Raw genomic sequence first — 13,681 nt, forward strand, 5'->3', positions numbered from 1 at the left:
AGGAAAATAGAGTAATTGTTGGCTGTTTTTGTTGATTAAAACTTGTGTTTTGTAGGGGATTTTCGTGGTTCCAGATCCTTGTGATTTTTCACGGGATTTTCGGTCTCCTTTGCCTAAAGTTGATTAGGTTTCACTCCGAAAAAAATCCTCCCCGATCTCCTCTCAATTCCCCTTCTTTATAGGGTTGTGATTAGGGTTTAAGAAAGGAGAGAGGGAGCGTGGGGGGACAGAGATGAGTGGGTGACTGAGGCGTGGGGGACAGGGGTAAGTGGAGAGGAGCAGGGTGCGAGGGACGAAGGAGAAAGGGAGCGGGAGAGAGAGAAAGGAGGAGGGGGCGGCGTGGTGAAAGAAAAAGAAAGAAAGAGAGGGGTACTGATTAGGTTTAGAGTGAAGAGGAAATGGGTTGGACCGGGTTGGGTCGGGGTGTTGGGCTGGACCGGGTAGAATAGGTAATGGGCTGAATTGTTTTTGGGTAGGGGAATAATGTGGGCTGGTCTGTTGAAGACATAGACTGGTTGGATTAAAACGTATGGGCTGATTATTTGGGCCATTTATTTGGCTGAAATTGTTGGTCTTTCCCCTCTATTTAATTATTGTTGGACTTCTAATTTAATAACTAGTACAACATATATTATGCGAAGACAATTAATATGTAGAAAAATAATGATTTAACAAAGCGTTGTCTTGTAATTAATTTAACGAGTCCAAACCCGAAAACGAAACGATGACTAACCGTTTAAAATTTGTGATAAAGTAATGCTCATAATGTTGAAAATAAAAGTAGTGATATTAATAGTAGTAGCAATTAAATATTGTGAAAAATAAAGTATTTAGCTCGTCAGTAAATTTAGAAACCCGAGTAAATTAAATAAAAGAGGGACAAAATTGGGTGTCAACAGATGTAAGGACCAAACGATCAAAAATGAATCGTGTCCACGTGATATTTGCTACGGCAAAACCAAGAGCCGGACCTTCTGCATTAGGCTCCGATGTAAGGACCAAACGATCAGAATGAATCGTGTCCATTTAGTATTTGCTACGACAAAGGCGGGAGGAAAAATCTCATTCTCATGTATATAAATACTTGCAATGCAAAAGTTATCGAAAGTTTGGACAACTTTATCTCGAGATGTCTTACTGGTAAAGCACTTTACCTCGATGATTACTGCCATATTTCGGCACTACTTCATTCATATACCCGAAACCGGGCGCTACGATTGAAATTTGACAAAGGCAACAAGGTTATAGCGAACCAAGCCAAAATTGTTAACCCCACAAACGGGGAGTTTTACATCAAAATCCAGCTAAGGCTGAGACTCAGGTGTCCGAAATATACCAGCCCTAAAAGTAGCCGAAAATACCGGCCCTAACAGCGCCGGTCGTGATTCGGAGACAGCCAAATTCACAAAAGCGTAAGATAAGACCCATGGGCAAAAACTCCATAAAATTCCCGGACGACATATACCGGAGATGGAGAAAAGCCGATATGAAGGCACAGTCAGAAATAATGACTCCTTAAAAACGAAACTGACAATTTGGTCGGAAGTCACAACAAACATTCAAACAAAGTAAAGAGTCAAAGGAAAATATATGTTCTATTTATACGAAGGATTTTATTTTTACATCAAAGGCTTCTACAAAGGCAAAAAATAAAAGGCTAAATACAGGCCCTAATCTATCCGGCATGACTGGATCCGGAGGCTTCGGACACTGTCCGCTCGGAGTCGTCAGACTCAGACTCGAGGGCACCCTTGGTCTCTTCCTCAACTCTTCTAGCCTCAAGAATCAGGGTCGGACGATCCGCAAAGCCGTGCTCGGCTTGCTCGAGGGTGATCCTCCGAGATTTCCATTTCTCGTATTCAGCAGCAATGGTTGCATGAGCCTCGGCGGCATCCACGCTATTCAAATCGGCCTCGGCCTGCGATAACTTTGCCGCCAGAGCATCCCGAGCCTCTCCGAGGACATCTGCATTTGGATGGCCGACTCGAGCTCGGCCTTGAGGATGTCATTAGCATCGGTCGTATCCCGGAGCTCGATTTTCAGAGCATCGCATATTTGGGATATATTCTCCGCTTTCTCCTCGAGCACCCTCATACGCTCTTTATCCCAGGCACTTTCAGATTCGAGGAGCCGATGCCTCTCGACCATGCTCGAAGCCTCGGACTTGGCAGTGAGAAATGACGGTTTCGAGCTCACCGAGTTTTGAAGAGAGGCGAGTGTTGTCTCGGCTAAGGCCTATCTTGTCCGCTTCAAGACTCCGGTTATATTCGGCCATCACGGCCAACGCACCCTTTAACAGTCGGTTTTCAGCCTTTGTCACATTGAGCTCGGGTCAAAGGTTGGAAAGAGCAACTGCCCAGTTCAATTCCTCCTCCTTCTCCCGAAGAAGGTGCAGATATTTCTCCATTTCCCGGCCTTGGGCATCCAGTTGGCCCTTGAGATCATCCGCCTCTTGCTGGGCGCAGACGAAGGCTTCATTGACGAGCACCACACTCTGCAAATGAAGCAAGTTAAAAACTTGAACAAACCAAGGCTAAAATTCTTAGTGAAATTATGCAAAGACGGATAAATAAACTTACCCGATTGCCAGCATGCATACCCTCATTAATGAGGCATTGCCAAGAGACCCCGTTCATCTTTCGCTTGTCCGAGTCCGAAACAAGGGGCCTCAGATAGCTTGCCTCGCCCACCGGGTGAGAAAGGAAGCTGCAATCCTCGGGGACTGTGATCGTAGCCGATCTTGTCCTCCTCGGCTCCACACTTGGGGCCGGAAAGATGCGCACCAATCTGTCCTTGGCACCAGATTCGGAGGTTCGGTTGGCCGTCCTCGTGGCCCGAGGGATCTGGAGATGCCTGAAACCCGCGGCTTCGCCGATTGCGGGAGGAGTGCTCGAGAACATATCCTCAAACTCATCCGGCCTCGGAGCCGGAGTTGGAGAACTTGGACCGACCTCAGCAGCTTCAACAAAAACAGGGGGCTCCGTAGTTGCAGCAGTCTCATAGCTGGGCAACGGGCCAGTGACCGGTGGAGCTTCGCTCTCGGGGGCCGGCTCGGTTCTTTGATCAGCTTCGGCAGTAGCCGCCCCCCCAGATCTACTTGCCTTTTGCAGGGGGGTTTCTTCGGAAGAAGCTTCACCTGAAATGTTGCCGAAATCAATCGACCTTAGAGGAGTCGGGTAAAGAACTTATTCCGCACCTGTGGGTAACGCGGTGATATCCTCCTCCGGTGGAGGATTCACGGCAGGGGCCGCACTGATACTCCGGACGAGGAGCTTGGGCTCTGCTTCGTCCCGTAAAGTCCTAACGACACTCCTCTCCCTTTTCTTTGCTTTCTGCCCTTTGTCCGAGGGCCTTTTTCTTTTGGCAGTAGCAGCAAGGATACGAGATGCACCTGCTGAATCGAACTCGGGTGCAGACGTTGTGGGTTCGGCTGCCGTCTCCGGTATGGAATCCACCGAGCCCTTGAGCAAACCTGAAAATCAAAGACGCAATGAATACGGGTAGTAGAAGATGCAGCGAACACGGGTAGAAGCAAGGCATTACCGTGGTTCTGGGCGACCCATCGGCTGCGTGACAGGTGGGCCCACGTCCGGTCGTCATGGACATGCTGGCTAAGGAGTGCAGTAACCCATTCGTTCAGATTCCGGACGACCGGAGGAATCCATCCATTGGCTAATATAAATAAGAAAAACGATGAGAAAGCGGGACCAAAGTTTGACAAAACATACAAAAGCAATTACTCAGAGTTCAGGCTTACGCTTGTTGTTCCACGTTTCCGGAAAGGGCATGTAATTGTCCGGAATGATGTCCACGGTCCTCACTCGGACATATCGCTGCAACCAGCCCCTGTCTTTGTCTTCGTCCATTTTCGAGAAAAATGGATTCCGGCTACGCTTTGCGAGTTTTATTACGCCACCCCAGAACAACCTCGGGGAATATAAGCGTATTAAGTGGGCCAACGTGAGCTCCTTCCCAGCATTGTTGGCCAACAATCGGAGGCATGCCACGACCCTCCAAACGATCGGGCCAATCTGTGCCAAGGTCACGTCATAGGTCCGGCACATGTCCAAGATGACCGGATCGATAGGAGGGTCGAGCTTGAGAGTGAAAGGGTAGGTATACACATACAAAAAACCTTCCCGGTGGTCAGTGACTGATTCACTTTGCCCGGGGGAAATAACTTGAACCGGACGGGTGTCCCACCCGTAATCAGCCCGGACTAAGCCGAGTTTTTCCTCAGTAATGAATGAGGGATATCGCCTCACATCAAACCCCCTATCGGATACCAAAGAAGGTTTTTCGACCTCAAAATCTTTGTTGAAGTTAGGCTTGGCCGGTATAATGTCCGAGGCAGTGGGCTCGAAGGTGCTCTTTGCTTTAGCTGGAGATGCAGGTTCGGTTCCTTGAGATGAAACCGAGGGAATATCGTGGGAAGTGGTTTCAGACATTTGGAGATTACGACGGAAGACTTGGCAAAAATTCGAAAGAAAAGCTAAAAGGTGGAGTAAGGGAACAGACAGAGTTCAAAAATGGCAGAAAACGAGAGGAAGAAGCAGCAACACACAAAAATAACTAGTGGAGAATGTCACTGTGATATCTGAACTCTGTAACGTGAATCATAGGCCGACAAGGCCGCTGAATAACAATTGTAAGAAGTATATCATAACAATCTGCAAGCAGAAAAGGCCCAACAACACATATATGCATAACCAGGGCCGACAAGGCCACAACTAAGAAAGACAACTAGTCAAAAGGCCGTCAAGGCCAAACACAATACCTGTACACTGACTGATAGTCTGTAAGCCTCTAAGAGCACTAATACGCATCAACTGGTCGGGACAGTGGCCCCGACGTACCCATAGCCATAGTCTGTATATATATATGCACGCATCCTATTTAATGACTCTGACCAGCAACTCCGGAGAATGGAGTGCGAACATCCCTGCTGAACTTAGGTATCCTACTGAGGAAGGTACACCAATCCGTCTATCGTACCTGTGGGCATGATCACAGCGCACAAAATGCGTCAGTACGAAATATGTACCGAGTATGTAAGACGGTAAGCGTAAACATAACATAAGCATAAGAGATACGGATAATCATGGAAAGAGATCTAGAGACAACCTGAAACTTTGAACGAGGCCACTGAGGGCGACCATGATCATAACATAAATGTAAATGCATGCCCGTAAAATCATTCCTCACTATGGAGACATATATCATATCATATAACAATAATAAATCCCTCTGTGGGGTGAGCTCATCATCATAACATCATCTCTGCCCAACTGATCAGTGGCAATGCACAACTACGTGCCTACCCGGCCGCCTACAACACGGCTCGGTAAAGAAAGAAACATGTCTAGGTGCACATATAAATGCCTACCCGGCCGACTATTGCGCGACTCGGTAATGAAAATAAATTCATATATATAAGTGCAATGAAAGACTGACCTCAGAAGAAATATCATGGAAAGAGTCGGGGTGACCTATCGTCGTTATCCTCCGACTATCATTATTGTCGCTACGTTTATCATTATTTGATCATTGGGCCAAAGAAGTAAAAGTATAAGGAAACGTCTTGTTATGAATTATTCACGAAGCCAAAGTCTCTTATGAGATATGATCGACATAACTTTTATCGGAAAAAGTGTGCCATCGAGAGGTTCGTCACCTTGGAGCAATAGACAAGAAGATAAGGATTAACTCAATTAGAGGAAGTACAATCAACTCAACTTTGATGTGAAGAGTACCATAACTAATATCATTCTTCATTCGATAAACAAGAGGGACACGAAATATGAAAGGTGCTTCAATACAAGCTACTCATGAGAAAAGGGTAAACTTAACCATTTTGGGACATAATCGACGCAAGTTGAACGGAAAGTCTTTTAATCGATAGCCAAAAGGAGATGTGGACCATAATTTGGTACAAGTCATAGATGAGTATGTATCAGCTCAATTATCATGGAACGCGATCGATCCAAGTTAGCGGAATAATTTTTCAATGAAAGGTCATTTGAATTCTAGTCATGCCACAAAGAGAATAGAAAGCCCTACATACCTCGTCGATGGAGTTATATATGTTTACCGAGTCCTCGAACGCCTTACGAACGATATCCTACATAATACGGACTATTCAAGATCAAAACCAAGGTCATAGCTTATAGAAATCTTCATTTAGACATTTAATCGAGTAACTCATGGGCATGAATTTATAGGCCCTTTTGTAGCGCAATTTTCCCGTAAAACGCTACCAAATTCTACTTTTCTACTTCTCCTCTTCAATATGATCCCATCCATATCACCATAACTCCAAAAAACACAACAATATCATATAAAACAGCCAAACAAATAAGCTAAGTTCATGAAAGTTTCATAAGAATATAGAAGAGCTTGTTCTATGGGGGTTTTCACTAATTTCTATGATCAATTACTTGTAGAAGTTTAAAGAGATCAAAAGGAAGTTAAAATATACCTTAGATCATGAAAATCACTTCAAACCCCAAGTTACTTCAAAGCAAGGTTTTCCTCCAAAAGGCGAAATAGTGAAGAAATCACAATTTCGAAGTTGCCATGTTGTTCTTCATGTTAAAGTTGATATATTTGCTCTTGGTTTGGATTGAGACTGATGGAGGATTAATTGGAGAGGGTTTGAGGGTTTTCTAGGTTGGGGATGGTGAGAAAATGGAAGAAATATTCGTGCAAGGGCCTATATATACTTGGGCAAATTTAAAGCAGCAAACTGTTCCGTGACAGTTTATGTCCCTGAACGGAAACGCGAATATCTCTCTACTTCAATATTGTATCGACGAACGGTAAAATGTTCTGGAAACTAGACTCGTATACCTTCGATTTGGTAGGTGGGTCACCCCGTAACTCCAAGTAGATTGAGAGAAAATCTCCGAGACATCTGACCCAAATTTCAGTGAAATTTACAAGCTTAACTTGCGACGCCCTTTGTCGACTTTCGTAGTACAACTCATTTGACTTCCAAACTTAACAAGAGCCCATTTTACAATTCAAATACTTCATATCATTACTTACTTAGCATGTGGAGCACTCCTAATCTCACCCAAAAGTACAAGTTATCGTATTCCCAACTTGCAGACTTTTGACGAAACTCGTGCTTCTTTGATTCATTCACCCTCCAAATCTTCCGCTACTTACTAATATTGTTTAGAGACTCTTGTAACCATTTTTATTAATAATTTGTCCTCAACATAATTTCTTTTGAACTTGTGTAGACTAACTCATGATGCGACTTTAACGTGCAAAAAAAAAAAAAAATCCGGGGTGTAACAGAGAAGTTGGTAAAATCGTTCCTTTTTTGCGTAATATAAGCAGCAAATCAACAGGTAATGTGAGTTATGAGACAAGGAGCGAAGAGCTTCAGAAGAGAGGAGATGAACATAAGAGTCTGAAAATGTTTGAATGAAGAGATGAAAGAACCTTATATAGGCATGGGACTGTGACGGTTACAATTCCCCAGCCAACCGGGGAGCGCCACGCGCCCCATCATTAATGAGGAATGACTTGAGGCGACGTGCGTTGCGGCGGTTGTCAGAGTAGCCATCCGGAATAAGACACGTGGCCAATGAAAAGAGGGACGTGACGCAACTGTTCCCGCCAAAATGAGAAGATGGCAACGGACAAACGGAGTCGCCGATTTCTGGACTTATCCACTTCCCGTTACTCCGATAAACTTGCTGTCCGGGAAGCGTGGGGACTATCTGTATACGGTAAAACTCGGATATATGTTAAACCGGTAAGACCAAAGACCGAAGGAGGAAAGGAACAAGAACGTGCACAGGGATTCCATTCTGAACCGGAGGAATGTTTGGACCGGAGCAAAGGAAGGGCATCATTTGGTCCGGTTCCCCCATGACCAAGTTGGTCGTTCCCGTTGGTCCGTTTGGTCTAGGCCGTTAGTCCGTTTGATCGTGGCCGTTGGTCCGGGAGATCCGTTGCGCGGCTGCCACGCGTCGATAACGTCCTGCCATGTTCAACTGTCAATCGTACGAGTGTCAGATCGTACGGTCAACCTAACCCAACCTAATCCAACTCAGAGCTTTTTCTTTATTATTTTATTTTTCATGTTGTATGAAGTCCATGGGGCAATACTATAAATAAGGGGCATTGTCCTCCTTTTAGAGGGTTGGCTTCCTCATATCAAGAACACTTTGTAATAGCAAAAATATATAAGATCTCTCTCTCAAATATTTGGTTTCGGCCCATGTTGGTTGTGTTTATCTTTTACATTTCTTCGATCAAGTATCACTCATATATTAGTAAACATACAAGTCTATAGCAAACCACCAATTATCAGTTGATTCTTTATAGTATATTTATATATTTCTTCTCTCTATCAAATAGGTTCAAGGCATAACCACATATCCTATACCTCACCCACAAATATTGATTATCCCAAACTGGGATAAACATATTGTTAATTCTTTTTTCTTCATTTTACTACCCAAATTCTCAAAGTCCTTACTTCTTCCTACTGGGGGTTGAGTTCTCGTGTTGAAGAAATCAAAGAGTGCAATTATCTAATTTCATACCAAATTAAACATGAAAAATCAATCATGACAGATACATTATCAGAGGCGGAGCCAGGATTTGAAGCTTGTGGGTTCGAGATTCTAATTTGTTTAAGATTCTAATTTGCTTAAGATATTGAGTTCTAAAGTAAAAATTTACACATATTCAATGAATTTTTCAAAGCAAATACAGAGTTTGAGGAAAGGTTACTAGGTTGGCCGAACTCACAAGTCTTACGCTAGCTCCGCCCTTGAAGACATATACAAAAGATCAGGTAAACTTAACAAAGTTATTTGTTATCCATAATATTATACGTTTGACACAATTACTAACATCATCACATTACAAATTTGACAAAAAACAAACAAACATTAATTGCTATTTACATAATAAAGATGCCAATAGTGCTAGAAAGCCGGTAGACCATTCATGTAAGGTCATTTATACCTACGAAGTAAAACATAATCACCTGCATATGTATGTATAATTATATGCATGCATGTGCATGTATACGTACATATATTCACATACATTACATTTTTTTAAGGCCAAACGCATAGACAGTCCCGTAAACTTGTACTTATTTTTCATCTAGACACCTTATCTATGCATATGTCCTATTGAACACTTAAAAGTTAATTAAAAGTGTATCATTTAAGCACTAGTTGATGAAATAGTCAACAACATAAACTGCGTCCAGCTCACACGCGTGACGTGGCAAACTAGCCAATGAAAAGAGAACACGTGGTCCTTTAATTACAAAATAATCAATTAAAAAAAGTTTTTATTTGATAAGGAAAAACAGAAGTATACTTAGAGCCCGTTTGGATTGACTTATAAGTTGCTTATAAGCTGTTTTTAGCTTTTTTGAGTGTTTGACTGGCTAGCTTAAAATTATTTTGTACTTAAAATAAGCTCAAAAAAATAATTGGGCCCATTTGATTTAACTTATCTAAAACAGCTTATAAGCTGAAAACAACTTATAAGCAAAAAAAAATAAGCTAAACTACCCCAACTTATTTTTTTTCAGCTTATAAGCGGCACACAACATAAGCCCATCCAAACACGCTCTTATAATCCCCACTGGCCACCCCCATTCTGCTTCTTCCTAAAAAATAGATTCGAAGTCTCTTTCCACTGCATCGGACCTTTTGCCGCCAACTCCGCTACCGACGTAGCCTCATGAGAATCATGAAATTTTTAAAATTTTAAAGTTCACAATAACTGTTAACAGATCGAGAAAAAAAAAACTATTTAACGAGAGAGCACCTTGCAATGGCGAACGTAACAACTACAGTGGTGTTTGGTCTAACAACCAACGGTGGTGGTTACTGGTTGGGTATGGGATAAATTGGAGGTGTGGAAATAGGTCTTTTTTGAAATGGAGGCATATCTGAATTGTGAGCTTGATGTTTGTCACTATTCGTTTCAGGTATATGTGATGCTGAAGTAGACATTTTTTTCTCCATTAAAGCAAAGTTCATACCTTGAATTAATTAACCAATCCGTAAAGAAAAATGAAGATTATGAATAAAATGTAAAAGATGGATATAATTAAAGTGGGTAAGAAGATGTGCTCGGTTGTGGTGGAGGCCGGGAGATATTGGCTCTGGTGGTCAAAGGGGGAAGCAGAGGTACCTGAGCATATGCCAAGGAGGAGAAAGTAATAAATTTACTTGTATGTTTTTGTTTTTTTTTCTCATGCTGACTCGTGTCCTATATCAATGTCTTATATTCACGTTCTTGAAGGTCACGTGACACGCACTTTCCCATTTTACTAATTTGTGTTTAAACGGTACATTTCTAATTAACTTCAAGTGTTCAATAGGATATATGCTTAGATAAGGTATCTAGATGGAAAATAAAGACAAGTTTAAGAGGCTGGCTATGCATTTGGCCTTTTTTTTAAAAATAAAATATATTTACATCTATGTAGAAGTACAATTATCTTTGGGAACAATATTGCGAAGGGTGAAATATATGTTGCATCGACATTGAAAAGTAAATATAATGTAATCAACTATTAATTTTCTCTATCACTAATTACTACTTCTTTACATGTACACATCATGAAATTGACAACGATCTACCAAACATCTTAAAGAGCATGTAGTTGATCAAATTTCTGAACAACTTTCACAAAACAATACTCTTCATTCGATAAAAACTTTTTGATATGTATGCGGTGGTGAAAAAAAGAGAAGATGATGCAGCTTCTTAAAGACAAGGCATAAACTTTAAGACATGAAGCATTTACAATGATAGTCGATGATGCTCATATACATATTTAAACTATATAGTTGAAACATCTAAAACCTGGGAAATAATCTAAGCAAAATATTGGATATACTATAAGAACTATTATCGTTCGAATGTTACTTAATTGTGTTGAGTTTTATCTTCAACATTATATTTACTAGGTAAGAACTATTATCGTTCGAACATTACTTTGTTGCATTGAGTTTTATCTTCAGCACTATATTAACACACATATATATATATATAACACATAATGATAAACCAACAAATAAATTTTTAATCAAATAAGAATATTTGATACCAATTTTAATTGGCTGTGTACAACTACAAACTACAATGGTGATGGAAGTAGAAAACAGTACAACTAAAGAACCATCTTTTCTTTTCAGATTTGAACTTTGATTGTTCATCTTTGTTGTTTAGACGATATCCAATTATTTAGACATCAACAAGTAAGACACCATATCAGTGGTGGAGCCACAGCTCGGCAAGGTGTTCAACCGAACACCCTTCGCCGAAAAATCATACTGTATAGACATGTCAATTATTACGTATTACAGACATATATTACATATTGAACGCCCTTTATATATAGATTATATGAATTCGAACACCCTTGACAAAATTCCTAGCTCCGCCACTGCACCATATGATGATCCGTATGGATCTTTCATAGAAACTTATACGAGTACTTTATTTTGCATATGAAGTTATTTACTATTTTTTTAACAATATTTATTTTATTATATAACATTACCTACTACAAAATTTGGCATACACGTGCAACGCACGTGCCGAGAAACTAGTATATATATATATATATATATATATATATATATATATATATATATGAGGGAGAGAAAGAGATCTTTTTAGAGCAAATGAGATTGAAATATCTACTAGCAAGATATGTCTAATCCTCTTACTGATTGCTTCTTTTCTGAGCTGATGCCTCTATCTATCAAGAAATGCCTAGTCCAGCAAGACATGTTCTACTTTTTTTTTATCGATTATCTTCAAACAGACCTTTGTTTATCTGATTTTGACTAATAAATTTATTAGATCTCACACCTTTAAAATTAATTAAGAACTACATTCTTAATTATCAATCTTTTTTCTTCTAAAGTTGCACAATGTTTAAATTTATTTCCTATTCACTGCATTTTTTTTTCTGAATTTGTAAATATATCACTTTTTTTTTTTAACCAATTATCTCTAATAAGTATTTTTTTTTTGTTTTTGGTTGTATAGAGTTAAATATATAATCCAATTGGAAGGACACAACTGAATACTTGACACTTGAAGATTCATGGACTTATTACGAATGCGGGTATATATCGAAATTTTACATGACATTCTGTCTGTTACTCTCATTAATTATTTTTAGAGAATTTGTCATAATTTTTTTATGTCAGTATTATAATCGTAATGTTTATCTGGATTTATCCTGTTATGTTTGCTGCTTTCATTAGGTACCTTTTCGAGAATTTGTCGTAATGTTTTTTTTTGGTCCATAGACCCGTATTTGTCTGGATTTTACCTAGATTCACTCTGCTACGACTGCTTTCATTAAGTACTTCAGGAATTTATCAGAATACTTTTTGTCTGTATTACAATTAGAATGCTTATATGGATTATACCTAAATTCCCTATGCTACCCGACCCGTTAAGTACTTTTTTTCAAAAAATTATCATAATGTATTTTTGTCGATATTATAATCAAAATGCTTATTTGAATTATACCTAAATTCTCTATTTTACCCGGTAAGTACTTTTTCGAGAATTTATTGTAATATATTTTTGTCGGTATTACAATTCTTTAAACACCATGCAAGTTTTTATTTTCACTTTACTCAATCATTACCGCCATGTAATTATCCTTCTCCAATGAATCTTGCTTCAATCACACTTTTCATCTTATTCTCGAGAACGTTTTTCTAAACAGAAACAGAAGTAGCGAAGGATGAAATATCTGTTGGACTAAAACGGCGCAAAGATGCTCTTAACATGATGTGATATTGTCCGCTTTGGGCCAAGTCCGCACAGTTTTCCCCAAAAGGTCATCATTAAGAGTATCCAACTCCTTATAAATAGCCACCTTTTCTTTTTAGCTATCAATGTGGTACTTTGTTCGCACACCCAACAATCTCCCCCTCGAACTAAGTTCCACGTGGCTTATTATCATACCACGGGTCAGAGATTCAACATGTATGTGTGCCACCCACACTATCAGAGTATTTACGGTCACCGAAGCCAAAGACTGTGAATGCGTCTTCAAAGCTACGGATAAATGTCGCAAACCGGCCCATAGACGGGCAAAGGCACTAAGCCTGGCCCCACGCCACACTCCGCCATCTTCTTACTTGTCCCGCCAAACCATTGGCTCTGATACCAGTTGTTGGACTAAAACGGCCCAAAGATGCTCTTAACATGATGTGATATTGTCCGCTTTGGGCCAAACCCGCACGGTTTTCCCTAAAAGGCCTCACATCATTAAGAGTATCCAACTCCTTATAAATAACTCCCTTTTCTTTTCAGCTATCAATGTGGTACTTTGTTCGCACACCCAACAATATCACTTTTTGTTATATCAGTCAAAGTTTCTTACAATGATGATGTAAATAATATACTATATTTGTACAAACAAAATTCTCAACCAATGCCTTGTGTTCCAAAAAGTCCACTAATCTTTTTAACTTTTTGATCTTCTCAATCATTATGTTCGCTTATACGGGCAAAACCCAGGGCAAGGTAATCCTCGATTTCCCGACATGGAAGTTAAGCTCATGATGATAATCGCCAGGTCGAACGAGTCCCAATCGGGGTTAAAGTCAAACGTTGGATCGTAGCAGGACCAAGCGCACATGGTCCCGTGTCG

The sequence above is a fragment of the Lycium barbarum genome, chromosome 2 (genome assembly GCF_019175385.1).
Source record: "Lycium barbarum isolate Lr01 chromosome 2, ASM1917538v2, whole genome shotgun sequence".
NCBI classification, from domain to species: domain Eukaryota; kingdom Viridiplantae; phylum Streptophyta; class Magnoliopsida; order Solanales; family Solanaceae; genus Lycium; species Lycium barbarum.